The sequence below is a fragment of the Macaca fascicularis genome, chromosome 17, assembly GCF_037993035.2.
Source record: "Macaca fascicularis isolate 582-1 chromosome 17, T2T-MFA8v1.1".
NCBI classification, from domain to species: domain Eukaryota; kingdom Metazoa; phylum Chordata; class Mammalia; order Primates; family Cercopithecidae; genus Macaca; species Macaca fascicularis.
Window position 1 is genome coordinate 14,193,722 of NC_088391.1, and position 27,928 is coordinate 14,221,649.

At 41.1% G+C, this 27,928-nt stretch overlaps 1 protein-coding gene across 2 annotated transcripts in view; it reads left to right on the forward strand.

Annotated features, from left to right (window-relative positions):
* The window catches only part of RFC3 (replication factor C subunit 3), a 739,896-nt gene that overhangs the window by 680,231 nt on the left and 31,737 nt on the right, over window positions 1-27,928 (forward strand). Inside the window, exon 10 of one of the 2 annotated variants that reach the window (XR_010582549.1) lies at window positions 26,001-26,152. The exons of the other annotated variant lie outside the window; for it this stretch is intronic. The gene's annotated coding sequence lies outside the window, so the exon portion shown is untranslated. The remainder of the gene's footprint in view (window positions 1-26,000; window positions 26,153-27,928) is intronic. 2 annotated transcript variants of the gene reach the window in all.

Genomic DNA, 27,928 nt, shown 5'->3' on the forward strand with positions numbered 1-27,928 from the left:
TACACAATATATCCATGTAACAAAACTGTACTTATACCCTCTGAATCTATAATTTATGAAAACTGCATTCAAATTTAACTTTTTGCTGCTTTTCAGAACTGCTCTCTGGCTTCCTTACCTCTCGGACCAGCTGTCACCCTCATGCTTTCAGCTGCTTAAGATTGACCTGGATTCTTCCCCAATCAGGGTTAACCTTGGCCCAGAGACTCAATATCAAGAAATAGTTCAAACCAAAGTTATCCTCAATAAAAAGAATAAAATTGGAGGAATTACACTACCTAACTTTAAGTTATACTACAGTGCCATAGTAATCAAATGACATGGTACTGGCATAAAAGCCAACATGTAGATCAGTGGAACAGAATAGAGAACCCAGAGATAATCCTATACATCTACCATGAACTCATTTTTGACAAAGGTCCCAAGAACATACATTAGGCAAAGGAGATCTTTTCAATACATGGTGCTGGGAAAACTGGATATTCATACGCAAAAGAAAAAAACTAGACTCCTATCTCTTGCCATATACAAACATCAAATCAAAGTGGATTGAAGACTTAACTCTAAGACTTCAAACTATGAAAGTACTATAAAAAGAAATCGGGGAAACTCTCCAAGACATTGGACTGCGCAAAGATGTATTTAGTAATATCCCACAGGTACAGGCAACCAAAGCAAACATGGACAAATGGGATCATATGAAGTTAAAAAGCTTCTGCACAACAAAGGAAACAACCAACAAAGTGAAGAGAAAACCCACAGAATGGGAGAAAATATTTGCAAACTGCTCATCTGACAAGGGATTAATAACGAGACTATATAAGGAGCTCAAACAACTCTTTCAGGAAAAAATACAATGATCCACTTTAAAAATTGGCAAAACATTTGGATAGACATTTATCAAAAGAAGACATACAAACGGCAAGCAGGTATATGAAAAGGTGTTCAACATCACTAATCAATCATCAGAGAAATGCAAGTCAAATCCACAATGAGACATCATCTCATCCCAGTTAAAATGGCTTTTATCCAAAAGTCAGGCAATAACAAAGGCTGGCGAGGAGGTGGAGAAAAGAGAACCCTCTTCCTACACTGCTGGTGGGAATGTAAACTGGTACGACCACTATAGAGAACAGTTTGGAGGCTCCTCACAAAAAACAAAAATAGAGATATCACGCTCTCCAGCAAACTCACATGGATCTATATACCCAAAATAAAAGATATTAGTATATTGAAGGGATAGCTACACCCCCATGTTTATTGCAGCACTATTCACAATAGCCAAAATTTGGAAGCAACCTAAATTTCCATCAACAGACAAATGGATAAAGAAAATGTGGTACATATACATGATGGAGTACTATTCAGCCATAAAAAAGGATGAGATCCTGTCATTTGCAACAACATGGATGGAACTGGAGGTCATTATGTTAAGTGAAATAAACCAGACACAGAAAGACAAACATCACATGTTCTCACTTATTTGTGGGAGCTAAAAATTAAAATAATTGAACTGATGAAGAAAGAGAGTAGAAGGATGGTTACTAGAGGCTGGGAAGGGTAGTTGGGGGGTGGGATGGTGGGGATCAATGGGTACAAAAAAGAAGTTAAAAGAATGAACAAGGCCTAGCATTTGCTATCACAATAGAGTGACTATAGTCAAAAATAATTTAAGTGTACATTGTAGCTAAAACAGTATAATTGGATTGTTGGTAATACAAAGGAAAATGCTCGAGATGATGGATACCCCATTTTACATGATGTGATTATTATACATTGTATGCCTATATCAAAATATCTCATGTAATCCATAAATATATACACCTACTATGTGCTCACAACTTTTTTTTTTTTTTTTGAGATGGAGTCTCATTCTGTCGCCTAGGCTGGAGTGCAGTGGTGTGATCTCTGCTCACTGCAAGCTCCGCCTCCTGGGTTCACACCATTCTATTGCCTTGGCCTCCAGAGTAGCTGGGACTACAGGTGCCTGCCACCACCCCAGGCTAATTTTTTGTATTTTTAGTAGAGACAGGGTTTCACCGTGTTAGCCAGGTTGGTCTCGATCTCCTGACCTCGTGATCCGCCCACCCTGGCCTCCCAAAGTGCTGGGATTAAAGGCATGAGCCACTGCGCCTGGCCAAATTTTTTAAATTAAAGTTAAAATTTAAAAAAGAAGCAATTTTGATAATGTGGATGTTTTAATTAATCAAGGACAGCCTCATGAAGGGGAGAGAATCTCAACAACTATTTGAATGAAAGCATGGAAATCTTAGAGATTACAACACAACTTGAACATAATTTTTAAAATCTGGGCTTGCATTTGCGTAGGTGCTTAGAAGTTGGAATGGATTGAGAAGGGGGCTCTGTGCAAACTTGCATTATAATGACTGCAAAAACCAGTGGGGTAGAAATGCTGAGAAAGAATTCACACTCTGGTCTCTTTGGAAGTGGGACATTTCCTTGATTGACTTGCATTCCACTCCTCTTTGGGAGCTTTGCTCCTTAGCTAAGAGAGCAGTAGGTAAGCCCCATTTTTCTTCCCTCTCAAAAACGTCAAGGGATTAATTAAGCCAAGAGCTGGATTGTCTTTGGGTCTGGTTGAAAGAGATAGCAGGCTGGAGAAAGTGCAGCAGCTGCCTCCATTTTTCTACAGAACTTTTGCTGGAACAATTTTTTCCCTTTCTTTTTATTTAAAATTTGTGCCAAAACACTGCTGCTCTGCCTGCCCATCCTTTAGCCAGGCATTTTGTGTGCAAGTGATTGAAATGGGCAATTAGATTCTCCTCTTAGCTCCTCTTCATTTTCCTTTGGTAGACATTTATTTCTTTGTGGTGCAGCAAAATGCATTTTTCAACAGAGGGGGACTCATTTTTTTTCCTATTTGGATTCCAGATAGATCATGGAGAGAGATATGTGTGTTTTCCTGATACACTGATTATTTTTGAGAGGAAAAAAGAAGCATTTTGATTAGCTGGCATGACACAGAAAAACACAAATATTCCCTTCTTCATGCCATCTTAAAGGGCTGCTGCCCCAGGTACCATACAAGTGAGATAGAAAAATGTTCAAAATCACATTTCCAAATATCCTAATTATCTGTCTTCTACTTTGAACTTTCAGCTGAATGTAAATACTGCATCAAAGTATTCACTCATCTTTTACTTTGTCAATAATTTTGCCAAAATGTAAATTCTCTACCCCACCCACAGGTGCAGATGTGCTAAGTCAATGTTCTCCCTCCAACTCTACATTTTCTTGTTCCTGTTCTTCTCGTAGACACCAATACTTGCTCCCTTTAACTGCCAGAACATTCAATGCAAATGGTATGTTGTTGTGTGGATACATTCAAAGGCTGCTCCGGAAAACTGAGATAACTAGAACTTGCCCACCCCAATCCCCAAGGCACTCTGACATCTGAAATCACCCTCAGAGATTTCAGAAACTTTCCTGCTGAGACTATAGCATATGTCATGAATTTGCTCTGGCTTTAGTGTCCTTCATTTCCTAATTTTCTTGGAACACCAGCAAATGAGACTTAAAATTAAATCTAATAAGCTGAACAGATATTTCCATCTTAAATTCCTAGGGTCAGCTTCATGAAATTGTAGAGGAGAGGTTCCTTGCGTATCATTTGGTCTTGTTTCTGCAGAGTTGGCCCATCATGCCATCCTGAGTTTGAGGAGAGAACCACATGAAGAAGAAGGTGATTTGGTTAAGTCTTTGCATCATCATTTCAGCACCAGATGCTGCTTGTATGTTCACACTGTGTAAATTTCTGTACCCCTGTCTTCAGTACTCTCTCGTGGCCTGTTGGAGGCACCTGCTCAAAGGTCATTACTGAAGCCTGTATAGAGAGGGCAGTGCTCAGTCACATGGAAATGTCCTTCAGGTTCTCTGAGGCTGGCAGAAAGCTCATGGAATACTAAAAATATATATTAATAGAGAACTTTCCTTCCTTCCTGGGAAGATATCATTTTGCAAATGAAATTACACAAAGACTATTGATGGAGTGAATTTCTAATTTCAACCTGACTCCCTTTTGTAACCACCCTGCCCAGGGCAGCCCCATCTTCTCCAATCGGTCACTCTGTTGTTTAGGAAATGCAAACCAAGTTAAATATAGGCCCAAACAATTGCTAAGGTACATCTGCTGTCAAAATTATTCTGAAGTATAAATAGTGCCCAACACAATGCTTTGCCTGGAAGACTTTTGATAAACATGATTGAATCAGTAAATATTTTTAAATAAATGAATATGAATGGCTTTTGCACCCATCCATGGTTTGGGTTATCTGTCACATTTGATTACTCTCACCATTTCTCCCTTCCATTGGTTAGGTCATTGGGAAAGTACAGTAATCTGAATTTCCCTAGGAGCACGCAAAATGAGAATGATAATGTCAGAAAGGAAAATGCATTCTCCACTTCACAAAATCTGTGCATCTTATAGGACTTGCTCACATGCAAGGATAGATAACCCTGCGGGACAATCAACCTTAATATTCAGAAGGATCTGTACTTCTTAGTGGAAAGGGTGGAAAGGAGTAACTTTTATTAAATGCCTCGAATGTGTCTTTTCTTTCACATACACGATCTTACTTGTATGCAAACCAATCTTGGTAAGCATATAATATTTCCATTTTAAAAATTAAAAAAGAACAACCTGAGACTCAGAAAAGTTAAGTAGGTGGAGGAACCATTCTATAAATAGCCCAGGAAAGAGCAAAGCTGGCAATGTTCAGTGTTTGTAAAAAATGTTTGCACATGGACCACAGGTGCTTGCCTGAGATCCTCATAATATTGCTTTATTGAGGGTTTCATACAGCTGAGTGCTGTTCTCAGTGCTTTACCTGAGTTTGTTAATGGGGTATCTACTATACTGTTCCCATTTTACGTGGGAGGAAATAGAGGGACAGAGAGATTAGGAAACTTGTCCCCAATCACATAAACTTGGCCCCGGTGTACCAATCAATATTTTAGGGATCTGTGTCCTTTTCATCTCTCTCTCTCTCTCTCTCTCTCTCTCTCTCTCAAGGTCTCTAGGGACGAGTGCTATTCCATAAAACTTTCTGCAAAGATGGATATGTTCTGTATCTGCTGCACTGTTCAATATGGTGACCCCAGCCACGTGCGCCTATTGAGCCCTTGAAATATGGTGTGTGCAACCGAGTAGCTGAATTTTTAACTTCACTTAATTTAAATTAATTTAAATTTAAATAGTCACATGTGGCTAGCAGCCATATTGATCAAAGATAGCAGCTGCAGAGATGCTGAAATAATAATCGCTAATGTAAGAGCTAACATTTGTTGAGTTCATTCAAACTTCAGAACAACTCCATGTAGTAAGTACTATAATTATCCTTATTTTACAAATTCAGAAAATTTCTTTTACAGAGTGCTGTACTTGGGATATTTAACCCCTCCAAATCTCACGTTAAAATTTGATCTCCGAGGTTGGAGGTGAGGTCTTATGGGAGATGTTCAGGTCATGGGGGTGGATCTTTCATGAATAGATTAATGCTCTTCCAGGTCCAGGAGGGAGGGAAGGAGGGAGTTCTTGCTCTCTTAGTTCCCACAGGTTGTTAAAAAAAAAAAAAAAAAGGCCTGGTATCTCCCCCGATCCTTGCTTCCTCTGCATGCACCATGCATTTTTTGTTGTTGCTGTTGTCGGGAGGCACATGGCCCAGTGTTAGCATTTATTTCACCCTCACGACCCTGGGAGGTAGGTAGCAGTGTTCCCCTGACAGAGAGGGTTAAGAAAGCTGCCTAATGGTACGAGGCCGGGATCAACCCAGGGCTGTGACAGACCAGAGCCTGGGCTCCCAGCCATGAAGACCTTGAGTAAGGGGTGTAGGGGGCTTGTCCAGAAGCCCAGAGACCCCAGAGTGGGCAGACACCTGGAGCACCAGGTCCAGGCAGGCTCAGTGCATGGTGACAAGGGGCTTGATCATCCATGGGAAGACCAGTAGCTGCAGTCAGCTGGTGGGATCAGCATCATCGCCCCCTGTTGATGTTCTCCTTCCAGCAGCATAGGAATCTGTGTCTCTCAAACATGGTGGTGATGTCCAAGATGCTTGGGCTTCGTCAGTTCCCCCAGGAGGTGAGGTTGCAGTAGGTGGAGAGACATCACCCAACTTCAGCAGGTCAAAGGTGTGGTTCTTAGTGAAGTTGAACTGGCCCATGTGCCAGGTCTCTTCCAAAAGTGGGCACGTGTCCTACAGGATCCCATCAAAGTGAACATCCAGCAAGGGGGCACCACCCTCTCCCACAGGACTTTCAAGGGGACAACCTTACATGGCTGCTGCTTTGCCGAGCCCTGGAGTTGCTGGAAGTCACTGTCACTGCACTTGATGGTCCAGTGTTCATTGATGGAGACCTCCCACACCATGAGGCTGTGATGGCCACACTCAAGCCCACCTCCAGGACCCAGCCCCCTTTAAAGGTGGTGGCAGCCACCAGTGTTTGCATGTAGTGGGCCCCCCGGGCTCCATCAGCAGCTCCCCTTCACTTTCTCCAGGAGTGGAAGAAGCCAGAGCCTATACCAGAAGCAGATACTGGTGCCATGCTTCTTACACAGCCTACAGACTCACAAGCCAAATACACCTCTTTTCTTTATAAATTACCCAGCCTCAGATATCCCTTGGTAGCAATGCAATGGAGTAAGAGATGAAATATGATTGAATTGCCTAATACCACACAGCAAAGAAAGTGGAATGGGTAGACATAGAAATTGAGGTCGGGAAAAACTGATCTAAGGGGAAAAAAAAAAGGCACAGCAAAAATCCTTTGGCTGTGAAAGTAATTTTAAAGTGCTGGGACTGTGTCTGGTTTTGCCCACTACTTTGTCCTCAAGGCTTGGCTCTTAGTAGTAGATGCTCAATAAAGCCTTTTTAAATGAAAGAGTGAATAAATGCATAGTTACAGTCTTGTTCTATTATACAGAGAACTGTAGCCAATTGTCCTTCATCTTTGCTAAGAACAGTCTGGGAGATTTAGATTAGATGAAAGAACTTCCTGACACTGAAATGTGTTTCTGGAGGATATTAAAATCTATAGTCTCAAAGTATGTAAAATAAGATTTCTCCTGATCAAAATGCAATGCATTTGATATGCTCCCACCTACAGAATAAGGGATTGATTAAGTTCATCCTTCATCCCTTTGAGATAATCATTCACTTTTAAATGTAAAAGACCCTCTCCTAGCGCATAAAGACATAGCAAGCATTTCCTGAACAAAAGCAATTTCTAAAAAGAAATTATTGCCAAACATGTTTCCATCAGAGAGTGAGTCATGAAGAGAGCACATTTGTTCCCTAATTCGAGGTCTGTTGGTTATGAAGGTTGTAGCACGTCAGTTTGGGGTTATTCAAAACTGTAAATTTTACGATTCTTTTCATTTCGAAAGCTGTTTAAAAACATCAGTGGTCTCCATCTAGTTTTAATGAGAGCTTTCCACATGCTTTGTAATTCTCAAAAACAATTACATGGTCATTTACTAATACTGACCTGCTAAATTTAATGGACATGTTTAAGGAAATGGGACTATTAATGGCACTGCTATCAAAGCTGGCATCTTCTAAGGGAATGTGTTGCTGGCATCTTTCATCTCCCTGGTCTATGATGTTTTTGGAACAAGGATCACATCTGTCCTGATCATGGTTATACCCTCAGAGCTGGCATGTCATCTCCAGGGAACAGAGCTTACAGAGCTTAAATAAAACTTGTTGGATGAATCAATGAATGAATCATAAGGTGGCCAAACATACTACATTTTTCTCATTATTTTAAGGTAAAAAATCTGAGTCCAGGGTAAATTAAAATTTTGTCCACAGCCCCCAAACAAGACAAAAACAGAATAGTACACGTAAAAAAGGATGAAATCTCCAGAAACAGCCTTATTGCAATAGCTTTTCAATGTGACCCTCTTTGGGAAGCTTCTGAATCAAACAATGTTTGTCAGGAAACAAAGTACTTTCAGTGTTTCCATGAATTTACCATTGGGTATTGATATCACAGATGGTGAAGAGCCAAGGAGCCTATCAGGAAGGTAAAGAAGAGACTGACAAAGGCAAGAAGGTACTATCACTGCTAGAGAGATCCAGGGGGAAGGCTGTGTGACCACAGCCAAGGAACAGGACCACCTGGAGAAAGTCTGCCCAGCAAGAGCTGAAGCTGTGTGAAGGAGATGCAGCAGCTACCACTGCAAATGCTACTTGAAGCAGAGAGACGGAGGAGGTAGAACGTGGCCTGCTCCCTCATCGGGTCCTTCGGTTTTCCACAGTGTATTCCACTGGCCTTCTCAAAATCAAAGAAACAAGAGAGCTGGAAAATATTGCTCTCTGAGTTATAGCACAGGGCAGAGAAGGGCAAAGAAGGGCAGAAAATGCACTGGAAAGAAAACAAGCAAGTGACCTATATAACTTCTCTTAGGCCTTCTCCCTCCTGTGTACCCCATAGCATATTAAGTGGAAAATTATTATAACACTCATTGTATCACATGGCTGTGTTTTGCTTACATATCCATCTCAACTTGTATCTCTCGGTTTCCCCAGCACCAGTACTGGCACACTGCAATTTCTGAACAAAAGATTTTTGCACTAATGAATAAACAGGTGATTAGATTTCATTCAATTTCAATGTATGTTTATTAGGTCATTATTAGGATAGTGGGTCAGAATGTTCTAGTAGATTCTACATACATCAACTCCTTCATAGAGTATCCTGAAAGACCCACAACTCACTCACACATTCTTTCTCCAAACTGTCAAATTTCACCAATTAAAAATTAGTATCAGGCTGGATGTGGTGGCTCATGCCTGTAATCCCAGCACTTTGAGAGGTTGAGGCAGGAGGATCACTTGAGCCCAGGAGTTCAAGACCAACCTGGGCAACAGAGAGAGATGCCAATCTCCACAAAACCTGGAAAAAAAAAAAAGCAGGATGTGGTGGTCCTTGCCTGTGGTTCCAGCTACTAGGGAGGCTGAGGTGGGAGGATCTCTTGAGCCTGTGAGGTTTAGGCTGTAGCGAGCCAAGATTGTGCCACTGCATTCCAGCCTGGGCGACAGAGTGAGACACTGTCTCAAAAAAAAAAAAAAAAAAAAAAAAAAATCACTGTTTAGTGATGTGTGTGATGGCTCCCTTGACACAGATAGTTTATTTCCCATGGTGATAAATATTAAAATCCAGCATATATTAAACCTGCCATGTTACAGGTCAGGTTCTGCCCTCCATGCTGTGTGGTCACCTGGGTGAAAACCATGTACCCGTCCTCAGGAGCTTATCCTCTGCTTGCGAGTGAGCAGCAAGGGATCATTTTGATGTCTCTGTTGATTTAGAGGTATGCACAGGATGCTGTGGAGTCAAACTAGGGCCCTTCACACAGGCTGGGAATTCGGGGAAGCTTTCTGGAATCGCAGAAAATAAGACCGAGTCAGATAAAGAAAGATGGGGCCTGGCGTGGTGGCTCATGCCTGTAATCCCAACACTTTGGAAGGCTGAGGCGAGCGGATCACCTGAGGTCAGGAGTTCAAGAGCAGCCTGGCCAACATGGTGAAACCCCATCTCTACTAAAAATACAAAAAAAAAATTAGCCAGGTATGGTGGCGCATGCCTGTAATTCCAGCTACTTGGGAGGCTGTGGCAGGAGAATCGCTTGAACCCCAGGGAGACACAGGTTGCAGTGAACCAAGATTGTGCCACTTCACTTGATCCTGGGCGAAAGAGCGAAACTCCGCCAAAAGAAACAAAGACAGAAAGACGGAAGGAAAGAAAGAAAAGAAAGAAGGAAGGAAGGAAGGAAGGAAGGAAGGAAGGAAGGAAGGAAGGAAGGAAGGAAGGAAGGAAGGAAGGAAGGAAGGAAGGAAAGAAGGAAAGAAGGAAAGAAGGAAAGAAGGAAAGAAGGAAAGAAGGAAAGAAGGAAAGAAGGAAAGAAAGAAAGAAAGAAAGAAAGAAAGAAAGAAAGAAAGAAAGAAAGAAAGAAAGAAAGATGAAACCCCATCTCTACTAAAAAATACAAAAAACTAGCCGGGCGTGGTGGTGGGCACCTGTAGTCCCAGCTACTCGGGAGGCTGAGGCAGGAGAATGGCGTAAACCCGGGAGGTGGAGCTTGCAGTGAGCTGAGATCCGGCCACTGCACTCCAGCCTGGGCGACAGAGTGAGACTCTGTCAAGAAAGAAAGAAAGAAAGAAAGAGAGAGAGAGAGAGAGAAAGACAGAGAGAGAGAGAGAGAAAGACAGAAAGAGAGAGAGAGAGAGAGAAAGAAAGGAAGAAAGAAAGAAAGAAAGAAAGGAAGAAAGGAAGGAAGGAAGAAAGGAAGGAAGGAAGGAAGGAAGGAAGGAAGGAAGGAAGGAAGGAAGGAAGGAAGGAAGGAAGGAAGGAAGGAAGGAAGGAAATGCACACAGACAGAGTTGCAATAGAAGTTTCTGTCCATTATTGAGTTTGACCAGAGATGAAATGTAGACCCTGAGGCTGAGCCTCATAACAAAAAGTCAGGAAAAGTCTGAAGGCAATGGTGAGGCACTGATGAACAGTAAGAAGAGACTCATAGATGAGAAGTGCATGGCAGGTGGCTCACTCAGTCTGCAGCACGGAAGGGAGAGATTTAAAGTAAGACTGGAGATGGTCAAAGGTTATTGCAGATCCTACAGAAAGGGGCAGACCAATACCCAAAACCCATGTCTACAAACATGTTCCCTTCAGCATTTTTTCCAGTAACACAAACCAGAAAACTAACTAAATGTTTAACTAAAATTAAAAATTAAAATTTTTAATTTTTTTCTCTATTTTTACAAGCCCACAAGTAACATCATATATGCTTCTAAAAATGTTTATGTCAAAAACTCACACTTTCAAATTCATATGACAAAATGTGATTTTATATTCTCAATATCTGATTTAAACAGAGAGCTCTATGTGCAACCATTTTTTTTTTTTTTTTTTGGCATTTTCTACTCTTCTTTTGTAACAGATGATTCACAATTATAATTACTCAACAAGAATTCAAGTTCTACAATGCCCTAGATACTGGATATGAAAGGCAACATCCAAGGGTTGTGAAAGAGACAGATAATCTGGCAGGCATCTCACCAAGCCCAGGGCAGCTCGTGGGATGAGGTTTTGGTGCAGAAATCCCAGCATCCTGTGGTGCTCCTTGATCATAGAACTATAACTATTATTTCCCTGAGCTTTAAAAACATCTGTTTTCTCAAAGTCTGGGGATATTCCTTCTCTTGCAATAATGATCTCTCAATGATGTGGCCACTTTTTCCTAAATTTTCAGTAATCTATATGATCAGAAGTAAGTTCTGTCTAGGTGACTGGAATTCATCCCCAACTCAAAACTGCACTTGCTCTACATACTAAGAGAGAAATTGGGCAGCCAAAAAGTTAAATATTTATTAGGCATTCTGAAGACTGTGACTGTCTTATCAATTTTGCATCTCTGGCATCTTACATGGCATTTGGCCCATGGTAGATAGTGAGTGGTTAGTGAATTCAATAAATCAAGTGATATTTTCAAAAACACAGTTTCTTCCCTGAATAGACAGATGTCCTTCCCCAAACATTTTATTCCTCACCTTGGATCAATTTTGTATTTAAAAATAATTTTCAAAATCTCTTGTTACTGTCATCTGACAGGCAGACTGGACATGCTGTGCTATATGCCACAATGATTCCAGTGTTCTTAACCCTGATATGGGTGGGATTGTGACCCAAAACAGATGCTCAAGTCACAATCCCCAGCACCTGTGAATGTGACCTTATTTGGTACTAAGTCTTTGCAGATGATCAATTTAAGATGAGGTAATTGATCTTAGAGAGTGGGCCCTAATCCAGTATGACTGTGCTCTTATTAAGAGGGGTAATTTGGACACACACATGCACAGCAGGGAGAACGGTGTGTTAAGATGAAGGCACAGATTGGCGTGATCCATCCATAAGCCAAGGAATGCCAAAGATTGCCAGCAAACCACCAGAAGCTAAAAGCTGGGAGAGAGGCGTGGGTCAAACTCTCCCTCACAGCCTCAGAAGTAACCAACCCACCAATGCCTTGTTTTAGGATTTCCAGCCTCCAAAGTGGTGAGACAAGAACTTTCTATTGTTTAAGCCACTTGATCTACAATACTTTGTTACAGCAGTCCAGGAAACTAATGTGTGGTACTTTAGACATACCGGTTGTAGTTTGTGTCACATTTTACTTTAGTTAAATGTTTATGTATCCATCTCCCCTTGTGATTGTGAGGCGTTTGAAATCATATATTATGTCTTAGTCACCTTCATATCCACTGCACAAGCCCACTATTGATTGAATTAATTATGTGCTCTGTACACCTTGCTATCCCCCAAGCCCACATCAAGTCTATTTCCCTGGAACAGGGTGTATGTACTCTTCTATTATTTTGGTTCACTGAAACTTAGAACTATGAGATCATTTCTGCTTTCTTGTATTAACATTTCAAGCACTTTCTGCTTTTTCTCTCTTTTGCACTTAAATGTTTACAAGTTCAGCCATAAATTACTGTTTTTGACCAGTGTTCCTGTTGTTTTCTTATGAGATGATTAAACTCTTTTTGTACTTCTGCTTGTAATTGTTGATGTTTTGGGGGAAGGTGGGTTTGGTCATACATATTATCGCTTATATATTTGTGATTTATGGCTTATTTTGCTTAATATTTTCTCCTCCTTCTTCTTAAAGTCTTGTAATTTTAAACCCCTACTACACGTAAATCACCATAGTAGAAGCTGAAGATGCATATGTGAATAAAATATGGTCCTTGTTCTCAAGAGACTAAGTCAACTACTTTCTTGAACTTTTTCTTCCTAATCTTTGTAGGATACTATCTGCCCCTTATCATTTTATTACCATAAACCACATGCCCAAGGACCAAATTATTTTATTTTCTCACATACATCCTGCCATCCTGTTACTTCCCACATCTTTCCATCTACCTTTCAAAGTCATGAGTTCAGAAGAAGATATTGCAGAAAAAGATCTAGCCTCTAAGTCCATCTGTTTCCCACTCAGATCTCCCAGATCACTAGACATACGTACCAAGTTCCCTTTTCCAGCAACATGTATCCCCAAGTGGGTAAGCAGAAAACTAATACATTGGGTGGTTAAAAATGGAAGGGACATTGGATTTTTGTCAGGCTTCCTTCCGCTTTCATATTATAAACTACATAGGTTCTTGGTGTGCAGTGATCCACCACCATCCGTCACTCTGTGTGGAGTGGCAGGGATCAGAGGGCGTCACTTCTTCCTGGGGTTGTAACAGGATTCTACTTACTCATGAATGCTTGGAAATGATTCTGCCTTCATGTTTCTAGAAAAATAGCATACTGTTTTCTCCTCAAGCCAAGTTTTATGTTGTGCCATACTAGTGATAATCTTTTTCCTCATCTCTTTTCTCAATGTCACATTCATTCACTCCTATACTTCTTAACACTGGTATTGATTTTCCCAGTACTTCCTCTTGCTTCTTTAGAGTGTATTTTTATTTTTAGCATGCTCCTTGAATTATTTTCTTTACTCATCTTCTCCAGGGATTTTTCATTCTCCTTAGTAAGCTGGAGTGCAGAGGTAAGTTCTTGACATCCTTTAACCTACTTCTAAAAGAAAGATTAGTATATATTTAGAGCACACATAATTGATGACTATCGCAGGAGAGAAGACAAACGTAGCCCATACTCTACAAGTCATTGCAACAGGACTCTTAGTTCTCATACTTCCTGAATCTACTGGTAAAGTAAAACCAGAAGAGACGGACTTTTGAGGCTTGCACATAAGAGATCTCAGAATTCCCAGGTCAAGACATGAATTTATCTTCTCAGTACAATATACACAAATGGGAATTTTCAAGTAGATAATGTCATACTCGATCACACAGAATGACTCTATGTTAGAAACATATTTTAAAATAATGCAGGACTTGATTCAATAGATGAATTTTTAACCCCAAAAGTTGATCATATGACACTTTTATCATTACATCATTCTTTTCTTAGCAAAAGGGAATATTTACTCAATATTTATAGTTCCCTTTGCACTAAAGATAGCACCCAGATTCTTTTCCTTGTGCTTCAAAAACTCCTCCTTCAGGTCCTAGATTACTTAACTTCTTTTGGCCACAAGTACATCAACATCCTCCTTCAATACTAAGCTAGCCCCTCAGTTCCCAGCTCCGCAGTTTTCAAACTCAGCTACTGCAACCACATCTACCCAAATCACCTTCCTGGCAAACAGGCTGCTGAGGCTCCGTGAGTCCAGGCTACTTTTATGCACTGGGCAGCACATACAGAGCAACTGTACATGTGATGAGGGCTGGACTCGAAGTATGTGAGCTTCCTTCCCTCCACTCTTGGTCGTCTTTCGCGTTGTGAAGCTCACTAGGTGAACGTTCTTTCAATGCTTTTTTTCTTTTTTGCTTATCTTGTCTTCTTTTATGTTGAATTTAGAAAAGTACACATTATGTTGCAAGTTCTTAGAGAATAGGAATACTAACACCACCAAATCCTCTCTACTAATATCTGACATGACAGAATTGTTGGCAGTAATGGCACCTCCTGTGTGTAAAAGGAGTTAGATGACTGATGCATGACCACAGGACCACAGCCCTTTCTAAATGGGCAGCTATCTTTTGGGTTGAGATTATAACCACTGTTTGAAAACTGCATTTTTACAACTTGCATTGCACTCTCTCAACAGTACAGTTTTAAGTCATCCTACACAATTGTACATACGTGCTCTTTAAATCTAATCAACCCATAAATTGTCTATTATTTGGTATTCACAGTGTCCCCACCACTATATGAGGATAATTATTATACACATATATAATATTTTCATAATACAGTTATAATATTTTCATATATAATAATCATATATGTATATGATTAAACAAGGAGCTTACATTAGAAGACTTTATCTTGAGCTCCAAACTCACTGGCAATCTCTTTCTCATGTCTTATGAATACCTCAAATTAAGCAGGCCATAAAGTGCGCGGTTTCCTTTGGGCATATATTTCCCTCTCCCTTTCTCCCAGGACTTCTAGGGAGCTCTTACTTCTTCCTCAAAGTACTGTTCAGAAATGCATTTTTCTGTTAGTTCTTAGATCAATGGATTAAAACTTTACATACAGCAGTGTTGTTTAGAATGCAGAAACTATTCTTATTCAGCTCATTCATTGATTCATTCATTCATTCAGATAGCATTTATTTAGTGCCCAACCATGAATCGGACATCATGCCCTACTGGGGTGACTCAACGGGGAGCAAGAAAGTCATGCGCCCTCTGTAAAGGAGGTTACAGTGTCCTGGGGAGGACAAATCATAAATAAAACAATTAGATCAACATTCATTATAGCCTCAAAAACTGGCAAATATAGGTTCTTTAAAAATGTTGATAAAATAAGTTATTTTTTTCTAAACTCAACAAGCCCTCATAAACATAGGGCAGAAAATACTATATATAGTCAATGGTCACATAAAGAAATATTTTATTACAGAGCCTGATTCATAAAAAGTTGTGAGAAAGTGATGACGGATTCTTGGCCCATATCCCCCTTGGTATCAGACAGAGAAAGGGAGATGATCAATGGCCAAATGCTTCATTCATTTTTTTGTTGCCCAAACCAAAAATGGTATTTTCCACACCAAAATTTAGAAATGGGGATATGCTGAAGTGGCTTTAACTAAAGAAGACAGAACTCCAGCCAGAGAAGAAGAAAGACTTCCAGCCAAAAACAAAAACACTTATTTCAAGATGTTGAAACAGCTCCAACCCAAGGAAACCAAGCCCTTCAGAGTCAGAACAGCTTAAAGAAGAGAAAAAAAAGATGTTTCATTTATTTAGGAGTTTGATCTCAATCCAATTTGGAAAAGAAATCCTAAAACCTTTTAGGCTAATAAACCTAGTGATAACAGAATGTTGTTTTCAGTCATATGAGAAGACCTACGCTCAACATGAGCTCTATTTTAAAATCTTTAAAATTTTATAATCAGGCCAGGCATGTAAAGGGTTATTTAATATGGTTTAGTTAATACTTAACATTGTTTTCTATGAAATATTCTATTTAAAGTCAGCTGTTTGCAAGCTCGTTATTGAAGGCTTGATTTCAGAAATCTTCTTGTAGACAAGTGGCTTTCTCCTGGAAAGTGATTCTGAAGTCGAAAATATATATGAGAAAATTTGGGATCAGTTATAGTATTTTTAAAATAGCACAAAAAAATTATAGGGAAACTTAATTCTTAGATTATAAGAATACATTGACATTAATCTGAATAGGAATTTAGAAGGGAGGTGTCTAAGCATGGCTTCCTCCCACCTGTCAAACCCAACAGAATCTTACTTTTACAACTAAAAGAGGAAGGTAAAATATTGATCTTTTATGTTTGAACTTGGAGAAGAAAATAAAGAGAAAGAAAATAAGCCTATTTACAGAAGATGTTCCAGGATACTCAAAACCCTGAAAGCACTCTATCAAGAAACTCAGATCCTTACATTTCATCTGCATCCCAGCAAGTATCAGATTTTAATCCAAATGCATTCTTCTACTGTTGACACTATTCATTATCTGATTAATTTATATCAAAGAGAATGATATCAAATACTTAATTCCTATGGTCTCTCCTTGCATAGCCAACAAAGTTTTGTATGCCAAAATGTGGACTCTGGAAAATGAATGAGCCTTTTGGCATGATATTTTCATTTCCTCCACACATTCCTGACCATCCTTCAAATTCTTGCAGTTCTGCAAATAGAATAGTGTTTTGATACCTGTCTACTCTGGCACATGTGGTCCCATCTGTCCGGCCAATCCTGACTCTTCCTTCCAACCTTTAGTGGCCCTTCCTCTGGAAAATTTTTCTAATATTCTTTTCTTTCTCTCTGTTCTTATAGAAGTTTATGGAAACTTTCATAACTTACTACAATTAATTATTTTGTTAGTTTACATGTCTATCTCCTCTAGCAGAGTAAAAAGGGCAAAGACTATGTTCCATTTGTCTTTGCATTTCCAGAACCTTACCTGGTTTTATAACTAAATAAATGTTTAATAAATTGACAAGAGAAACAAAAGTGGAAACGGAAACCTCTGATCTTGAGTAATGTTTTCACTTTGTAAACTCATCCACCTCACTGGTCAACCCCAGACCATTTCTATATTGAAGCCCCTGCTTTACAGGTTTTACAATACAAAAGGAAAAGGTATATTTGAGCAGCATCAAATTCATTTCCCACACATTCATTTAGCATAAATAATGTGATAAAACAAATAGTCAAGAAATGCCAAGTTAGACTTTTTTAAGGTAAAAATTACCTCAAGCAGGTATAGATCCATTAATCTTCAGATTTTAAAGAACGAATGATTGTCAACCTTTCACCAAACAATTAGGAAAGTACTTTTCAGAACATTAAATGCCTTTTAAAATTTTTTATCAACATGAAGAAAAATCTCCAAAAAAAGGAACAATATAATTTATATCCTATGAACACATCAGAGAGTAACAGAAAATGGTGCTACGACATGAAGATATGAATATACATAGTATCATTTTCTATCACATAAAAATTCATAATAGCCACTAAAATTTTCCAAATCTGCATTTTATATCTGCATATGTATGGTTTTGTAAAATGTGAAAAAAAATCGGTATTAGCACAGCCCTATGTGTTTTTTCAAAGCACATTCTCAAAAACTGAAAAACCACTTTACTCAAAGCAGTTCTAAAGGGGAATTACATGAAAATGGGGAAACTGAGCTTAGAATCCCTGTATCTCATTCTTCATCTGAGTCTCACAAGCATCCTCACTATAGGAGCTGGGAAGCAGCACATCCTGTCACCTTGTCCTATGCCAGCACTCCCAAAGCTAAGCATCCAATACATCATGGTATCTGTTCTCTCATCTGCAGCAAGAGAGGTGATTTAAAAACACAGATCTGCCGGGCGCAGTGGCTCATGCCTATAATCCCAGCACTTTGGGAGGCTGAAGTGGGTGAATCACGAGGTCAGGAGTTCAAGACCAGCCTGCCCACCATGGTGAAACCCTGTCTCTACTAAAAATACAAAAAATTAACTGGGTGTGGTGATGGGTGCCTGTAATCCCAGCTACCTGGGAGGCTGAGGCAGGATAATCACTTGAACCTGGGAGGCAGAGGTTGCAGTGAGCCAAGATCATGCCACTGCACTCCAGCCTGGGCAACAGTGTGAGACTCCATCTCAAAAAAAAAAAAAAAAAAAAAAAAAAAAAAAGATATAACCAAGTTCTGGCTTTTTAAATGACATACCCATGCCCCTTAAATAAAAAAAAGAAAGAAAGAAAGAAAGAGAAAGAAAGAAAGAAAGAAAGAAAGAAAGAAAGAAAGAAAGAAAGAAAGAAAGAAAGAAAGAAAGAAAGAAAGAAAGAAAAGTGAGTCTTCAATGATCTTGGGAGAGGGCTCAGAGAATGGGCAGAGCCTTGAGTGGGGTGTGACTCTGGATTCTTGCTGCCAAGGAAAGAATAGATTGAGGAGATGAGAAGCCGAGGGAGTAAGTCTCCTGGAGCCCATGCATGACATGCTGGTGGCATGTGGTGGCCTGGTGGTGGGTGGATGAGGAGCAGATATGTTGCAAACTGTGGAGAAGGCCATGTTGCTGCTAAAGCAGCTGGATATTGAATGGTCTCAGAAGCGGGAGACTAACCATGATGTATCTGATGCTTAGCTATGGGAGTCCTGGCGTAGGACAGAGTGACAAGAGGTGGCGCTTCTAAGGAAACATATCAGTCGAGACCAGTAGCTTCTTGTTATTCACAGGAGTCATGTTCTAGAAAGTCACCAAGAACTCTGAATTAGTGAATACTGAACTTTTGCTCCTAAAGGAAATACATGATGATGTTCCCACAAGCCCCTAGTTACACATTTTCATCAACCAATCAATACACACCCTCGTTTTATGTGCATTTAAGACACCCTATTTAACCTGTGTTGCTGATTCATTAATATTGAGCTCACAGCCCACAGCACTATAACCACACCTAAAGGAAGCTCCTCTAACGCTCTTATTTTCGCCATGAGGCACACCACAGCTTTCTTGTTTCTCGGAATGTCAAACAGCCCTTCAGCGCTACATTTGGGAGCCATTTTGAATAGCAAAGTTACCAACAAAGATCCCGTAAGTGCGAAAAACACAGCACTAACTGGACTGTGAAGAGGACGCGGACTGTGAAGAGGACACGGACTGTGAAGAGGACACTTGTCTACACTATGAGAAAGGAAACAAAATGGCGGTGCGGTTGCCTTTGACCCAGCCGGAAATGTGCTCCTCCAGTGACCTGAAGTTTTTGCCACTCGGTATATGTCCGCAAATGACCGAAGTGCTGGGAATACTGAATTTTAGTGAGTAGGCAAATTCTCAGATAGGGAATCCACAAATAATGAGGGCCGACTCCATTTGTTAAGACATTGTTGTGTACTTGGAGCATGTATGTATGGGTTGCATGCATACATGCTGGAAAATGAAGAACACGCAGCAATGTCCAGGTTTATCCTATGCACTTCTCGACAATCTATAGAAGTGTCACAAACTCTCATTATTACTGTAGCCAATGGGAGACAATTAAGCCTTCTAAGACAACTTTATTCAACTGAGTTAGCCACTTAAGATTCCAGTACATCCAGTTATAAGAAAACATTATAATATTGTGTTTGCATGAAGAATCTGTAAGATATAAAAGTGTACCAACAGATCATTAATTGTATACAATTTATTTGTAAGAAGGTCAATGCTTTCTGATCACAGGACATACTAGAAATACATAAATGTGAGATTCCTAGACAGTTTCAAAATAACAAAACCAACTCTCAATTTATTTGGTAAATAAATAATCATGCCAATGGATCATAGGCAAATAAATCTTAAGCCCAAAAGACATTTTAATACTCTGGTTACTCTTTAAGTAAATCCATGTAACAATTTTAGTACCTAAAGTGAAAATGGCGAGTTCTGGGCTTTCTGCCAATTTCATTTGGGGTGTGAAATTTCTGACTTACAAGCTGAAATTCTTGGAACCTTAGAATAATTTCTCTTTTTTTTTTTTTTGTAATTGAGAATGGTTCTCCCACCCACAAAACGACCTACTTCCTTTTACCTAGCAGCTTTGGAGGAGCAAGTGTGAGCAGTGTGAGAAGGACCTTCTGGGAGGCAGGACCTCAGCCCACCTGCAGCCCCACAGCCTCTCCTCACGGCTGGCTGCCCCTTGGTGCATGGGCATTCCACAGCCTGGGGAATGTCATGGCACACAGTGAGGCATTGTGCCACCAAATCCCCATCCCAGGTTATTTGAGGTAAAGGGAGAAATGACAAAGGAAGTGCCAGCACCTGCTTCCTCACTCCCTTTCCCAGCTTCTCTGGAGGCCCCTTCCTTCAGGGATGTCACATTGTTCCTTCCTCCCTTCACGACCTCCCTCAAGCTTGCTGCCTAAGCAGCCTCCTAATGTCACTTCTGTGATTTCTCACTTCAGGGTATTTTTACCCATGGGTGTGAAGAACAAGGAAGCAACACGTCGTGAAAGGAGGGTGGTCGCCCATGGCTCCTCCATCAAATGAGAGCACAGGAGGAGCAGAGGAGACTTCCCCAGGGGCACACAGTTTCTCCCTCTCCTTGGAGAGCTTGGCCTGCATCCCCTGAAATTTTGAAGTGCAGGAACTTGCACCCCATTCTCCTCTGAGGAAGCTGAAGAGACCGTGGATGAGGCTGACTCCTGCACAGGAAATCTCACAGACACGGGAAGGGCTGACACACTGCAGGGGTGTAGGCCACACTGCTGTGCCACACCAGGCATGGGCAGGGCAGGGTAGAGGGACAGTCTGCGTGAGTACTTGGGCCCTGTTTTAGCCAGGAGAGCTGCCTGGAGGGACAAGGAGATGTCTGTAGAAAGAGGCTGGTTGGGGATAGAGGGTGAGGGTCTTACCAATGCACCTGGGCTGAGGAAAGAGCCACAAAGCTACCCAGAATAGAGGCTTATCCTTTCTTAAGGTAAAACCAGTTGAGAGAGTCCAAGCTATAACCTACAAGGAGCTCAAATATACTTCATGGAAAGAACCAGACATCTGCCAGGCCCAGGGTATGAACCAGCAATGTAAGAATTGCCTCATCCTCTTAACCTCCCTTCTCCTTCTCCTCCCAAGGCTGGAAGCAGAAGCTTGTGAGATAAGGCATTCTAGCTCCCTCCTCTCCTGCCTCCAGACTGACCCAGGTTGGTTCCAGGAGGTTGACGCTTTAACCTGAAGCCAAGTCAGACAACTTGAATAATAGCTTGGACTGGACATTAAATGTTTGAAATTGAGTCTATGCCTTATGTCACCACAGGGATGCACATTTTCTAAGAATCAAAAGAAAATCTCTGGGATATGCCAGAACCTGCATCCGGGATTGAAGGGAAAAAAGTTCTACTAATCAAGTTTAATGGGGTAATGAGAGGCAAAGTAAAGTTATGCTTGTTTTAGACCTGATTCTCGTTTGTTCAGCTTACCTGATAGATTCATGCACACTTAGAAACAACAGGAAGGATAAGGTAAAATAGGAAACGGATGCACTGATTATCAGTCAGAGGTTCAGGACACAAATTTTCAGAGTAGAATGTTCAGAAATTCCCAACGTAGTCTCCATATAGGTCTCTCTGAGCTGGAGCCTTATAGCTTTCAACTTAAATGTCCCACAGACATCTCAGAAGAAGCATGTTCAAATGTCTCCTACCTCAAAACTCTCTTCCTCCAAGGCTCCAGAGTCAGGTCCTTGCACTAGCTTTTTTATTCATACTTTTTAAAAATAAATAACTAGGAAACTGCATAAACAGCATGTAGCACTTTAATGGGCACAAAATGTACTATTATTACACAGAATCTATTATTACAAGCTGGTCAAGGAAATGAGGGAGGGAGGGATGGAGGGAGGGAAGCAGAAGGGAGGGAAGCAAGAAGGAAAGAAGAGGCTGGGTGCACAGCCCATCACACATTCAGGTGTGTGCCAGTCCATACCCATGTTTGTGGACAAAGATCTACAGGTTGGTCACACATGAGGGCATGGAGTTTATTCACAGCCACTCACTATAAGAGCCAGCACTTCAACACTACAGGTGACATCTGGTCTTCATTTAGGAATGCAGGCACCTGTGGTGAGTAGGTAGTGGGGGTTTAGGTGATTGACAAAAGAATGTTGTCAGGACATGTCATCAGAAGACCTGTTTGCAGCTTAGAGGGATCACTTAAAACCTTAGGAGTTTGAGTGGAGAATTCTCTTTAAACTTCATTTTTCTTACCTTTAAAGTGGGAATAAGAATCTTAACTCTATCTCCTAGAAGGTGTGGGAATCAATGTCGTGGATACTGTGTCCCGATCCCCCTTGAGGACCAAGGCACTCATTTGCACGGTCCCAAGGGTTTTGACTGCTGAGGGTCCTCTGCTGAGTCCCCGTCTAGGAATTATCCTCAGCCTTTCCCAAGGTCTGCCTTTCCAGACCGTACCTACCCCAATGATTCATTAACACAGGTAGAAATCATCTCCAAAGTCCGACTCCATCTCCCCACCTTCACGTTGCACCATAGGCCAGGCCTCCATCACCTCTCACCTAATAGATTCTTGCAATTCATCTCCCTCGTTCTTCCCTTGACACCCTGCAGCCTGAATGATCCCTGTAAAAGGAAATTACACCATGTTCTCCGTGGCTTCCCATCCTCTTAGCATGAAAGCCAAAATCCTTACGCCTACAAAGCCCACACAGCATTCCACTGCTGGCTCACCCTGCCGGGAACCTTGTGATCTCCTCTCCAGATCCAATATTCTCTCCTTGTTCATGTTACTCCAGCCACACTGGACTCCCCGCCCTAACTCAAACTCACCAGGCACTCTCCAGACTCCAGGCCTTTGCACTGGCCATTCCCTCTCCCTACAAGGCTCTCCCCAACATGAACCGCTTCCTCCCTTCACTTAAGTCTTTGTGCAAATGGCTCCTGATCACTGAGGTTTTCCTCCCCACTGTACTTGCAAACCTATCCCTTTTTTGGGGATTGCAACACCCTATCCCTTTTTCCTGCTTTATTTTCCTCCTTAACATCCATCACCATTATCACACATATAGGTCTATATGTCTCCTCCCACTAGAATATAAGCTCTGTGATGGTCGGAATTTTTGCTTTGTTTTCTTCACTGCCATAACCCCACCACCTAATACAGTGATGGACAGAGAATAAGTCTTCAATAAATATTGACTGATGGAGTGAATAAATTAATAACAGGTGAAGAGTTTCCCTGACAAACAGAAACTAACTTTTTTTCCCTATGAGTAAATAAATGTTCATCAGAATTCAGATATTCCTGATCTGTATGTAGGCAAGTACATATATACAAATGTAAGAATGTAGTACTTGAACATAACACAGTGATATTCAATACCTAAAGACACATGGAAAAATTTGCTACAGTTGGTTAGTCAATGACAGCAACGCATACTGAGAACTGACATTATCAGCATCTAACTCCTACTTCATCTCTTTTCTGTGAGATAGAGCCAAAGAATGACACATCTGAATTATTGTGACATCTTTTCTTCTTTGCCAAAGAAACTGAAGAGAAAGGTCTGTGAAATTGTAAGGGCAGATGTTACCATACAGTCTGTAATTTTTTCTTTTCTATATTTCTCAAATCACTAGGGCTTCTGAAGTTTCAATTGTTTTTTATTTCTTCCTTTTTTGGAGACAGGGTCTTGCTCTGTCACCCAGACCAGAGTGCAGAGGCATGATCATAGCTGTCTGTAACCTTCATTGACCCCCTGGGCTCAAGTGATCCTCTCGCCTCAACCTCCTGAGTTGCTGGGACTACGCATATGTACCACCATACCCAGCTAATTTTTTTTTCATAGAGACGGAGTCTATGTTGCCAAGGCTGGTCTCAAACTCCTGGGCTCACGCAGTCCTCCTGCCTCAGCCTCCCAAAGAGCTCAGATTACAGGCATGAGCCACCATGCCCGACCTGAATGTCCAGTCGTATCATTTTGTTTTCCATAAAAGACACTGGGCCTAGGTTTTGGTTTTTTCTTGTTTTTGGAAAAAAAGAAAAAAAAAAAAACAATTATCAGTGATGGAAACAACATTTTCATCTTCTGCAATTTCCCTGGGCTTTCTGTCCCTGCCCCAAGTCCACCTTCTCAGGATTCAGATGCGACTCCTCCCTCAGCTGACAAAAGGCTGCGCGAGAGCCATTAACAGAGACGTCTCTGGCCTTCGCTATTAGCCCACAATTTGCTGTGCTGGATTTGCCAGTAATTTATTTGCCCTGCCAAATTACTAGAGTTCACATAGTTGGCAGTAGTTTGGAGGGAACGGATCTCCCAGCAACACCTGACAGGAAAACAAATAGGAACCAGAAACCCTTTGGTCCCGGTGGTGCTCCATGTCCCCTGCTTTGCCAAATCTCTCTGCAAGCCAGTTATTCTTTGAAAAGGGAGAGAGTGGATGAAGTCCAGAAAGAGTCACACTCACATCATCCCAGACATTCTAAGAAATGTGACTGGGCCAGTATAAGCCCTATTGAAGCTTTTGCATAAACTCCCGGTTCAATCTCCCCCTTGGCATGCAAAACAGCTCTGATTCCAACACTGTGAATAGAAGCTGCCCACTGACTGTCCTCAGAGACCATCTCTCACACCCCAGGAAACTCTATTGTTGAATCAAAAACTCATTCGAATAATGAGTAACTTCAGGCCTGGCCATTTGTAGGGGGAGAGGCCAAAAAAAAAAACAAAAAAAACAAAAAAAAAGATCCAATGCTAATATAGAAGAATGCTAGGCAATGGAAAAAAAAATCACAGTCACTTGCCTCCACAAAGCAGGTAAAAAACTGTTGTGTAGTAGTTTTGTGGTCTTTGGAAGCCCTTCAGAGTTTTCTTATTAAAAATAGTAAAAGATGAGTATACAAGACGGAGGGCAGAAGCAGCGGTTTTCGTGCTGGGGTCCCTCTCTGCGATTTCAGAGGGACCACAAAGAGCCCAGTCATTCTACACTTGGCAGGTCCTCAGTGGGAAAGTAGCCCTGTCTCTCCTCCAGCCTCTGGACATGCAGGTTGCTTGCGTGCTATTTGTGTTTTGATTGACAAGTGTATGCTCTGTCTAGATACGTAGAGAAGCATCTCTTGAAAAGATGCTTCAAAAGAGCAGCTGTCTGGAAAGATGAAGCAATGCCAGGGTGGTTCAAGAAGCAATCCAAATACCAGTCACGGAAGTAAACATGAACAGATGAGGCCAACACTGCAGTAAGAAGACTCACTCTAGGATCCCACGGTGCACTGGGGACAATGAGATACATTATTTCTTTTTCTTTGTTTTTCATTAAGAGATTATCCAATCAAGAATTATTGTCTTTTAAGGAATGATCTTGGTTTATAGCATTTGTGCCTGTCATACTGTTTTCAAATTTAAGAGAAAAAAAAATAACTTTACTTTCCATTCTCTCAAACACTTTAGCATGGTGTTCAGGGTCCTTAATGACCTTGTGCCACATTCTCTCGCCTTCCACCCACGGAAAGTCTCTGTCGCCCATACAGCCTGTATAGCAAAGTCCGTGTCCACAATTCCTTAAACATGCATAAACCTTCACTTCACTTATTCCTTTTTTTTTTCCTTTCTTGCAACCCCACTGGATCAAATCATACTCCTTGTTTCATTGTTCAAGGCCTAGCCAAATTAATCTCTTCTTTGGGGAGACCCAAATGCCTTCCTAAGTAGAATGTATTCCTGAAAGTGTGATCTTTGGCAGACTGTAATAGTCGCACTACAGATTTGCCCTCATATGTAAAAGTCCATTGTTTATAGGTCTCTCTTACTCTACTACGACGTTTCAGCGGACTGATCTGTATCTTATTCACATACTCCCTACCCACTCATTAAATGTTTGCTGAATGAATGTGTGAACAAAAGAGAGACAGAATCTATCTCTTTGTTCTCTCACATTTTCACTGTCTTTTGTTTTAGAGAAAAGAAAAATCTACAGTCCAGAGAAATTCAGTCTTTCCCTGCATTGTCAAAGCTGCAAACACAGAATTAATGGAACAGCCTCGCTGGCTCCATGGACATATGTAGTGTTAGGACAGCTATTGTGTGTTTCCACCACTGACAAGAATCAGGTATGTAGTAGAGAAATACCACCAGTGGTATTAAAAAAAGGAATATTATTTATTAAAATTCTGAAACTCTAGGCAAAGACTTCCGTGAACTCTCCTACATGCTTTCCAAAATATATGAGTCTCTAGCAAAAAGGAGTACTCCTTTTGGATTTGACATCTTATTTCTTTAAATTCCCAAGACATACTCTAGCCCACAGATGCTGCCAAACTGAAGTGTTGACAGTGCTTGAGTGATACTGATGTCACCAGAGAGAGGACAAGTAGTCAGTTTGCAGGGAGCTGGGACCATCATATCAATGGGGAGAGAAAGGTGGAGATGGGAATTTTTGACTGTTCTTTACTTCTGCACTGTAACCCTTTAAGTACCTGTGAGTAGTCAACCTGCATCTGCAGCAAGTTAAAGCCTTTATCCTAAAGGAATCTGCTGACATAATTAATTAGTGTCAATTCAATGAGTGGAAGAATCTTGGAGGATTCTAATAATATTGTGCTAATGTCTCTCACAGAATTAGCAAAATCTAAGGCCAAGGCAAGGATATCATTCTTCTGGGCTCCAATCTATCTGGCTCCCAGGGCCCCAGACATTGCAGGGACTGGTGACTGAGGGGTTTCACCTTAGACCAGGAAGCATCCCTTTGTAAGTGACTTTCTGGAAGCTACTGAAAGCGAGAAGTGTAATTTTAGCATTATCACATCAGCATGCGTATTGATGTGTTTATAATGTACAGGACCATTCCTAAGGCATTTGGCCATAATTGCTGGGTCAATTCACAGGGCAGTCAAGATACTTCAAAAGTGCTATGGAACAGGATGCTAATGGCATGTAGCCGTGATAGAATGACGAAGTGATGATAGTTTAAGATACATGAGACATCAGCAAGGGTGACGGGCAAAAGAAGATGCAGAACTTTGCCTCTGAAGGAAGAAAAACGCGCTTAGTTTAGCTAAAATGTCGTTTATATTCCACAATCATTGTCATTGTTCTATCACTACGTCATCGTTATCAGGAGCCACAGGGTCAGGAAACTGCCACTTCACACACACACGCATGTATACACACATGCACACATACATATACGCATGCATGCACACACAGGCACACACACACACGCACATACACACATACAAGTGGGTTTAAACAAACTCAAACTCTGCTCAGCTCTTCTTTGGTTTTATGTGTGTGTGTGTGTGTGTGTGTGTGTGTATTGGTCCGTTCTCACATTGCTAGAAAGAACTATCTGAGATTGGGTAATTTATGAAGACAACAAGTTTTTAATTGACTCACAGCTCCACAGGCTATACAGGAAGCATGGCTAGGAGGCCTCAGGAAACTTACAATCATGGCAAAAGGCAAAGGGGAAACAAGCACGTCTTACCATGGCAGAGCGAGAGAGAGAGAGAGAGCATGCACAAAGGGGGAGTGCCACACAGCTTTACATCACCAAATCTCGTGAGAACTCACTATCTATCACAAGAACAGCAAGGGGGAAATCCAGTCACCTCCCACCCAACATCGGGAACTACAATTCGACGTGAGATTTGGGTGGGGTCACAGAGCCAAACTACACACACACACACACACACGCGCATGCACACACATACCTATGTATATGTATACACACACATGTGCACACACACACACATGCAGAGGGGAGTGGGAGATCTAGAAAGTCTTGAACATGAACTTAAAGATTACAACCAGAATGATAAGGGTACACAAACACAAAGTTATTTGTATACATCAGGATAAAGGAACCCCTGGAAGAGTAAGTCTTC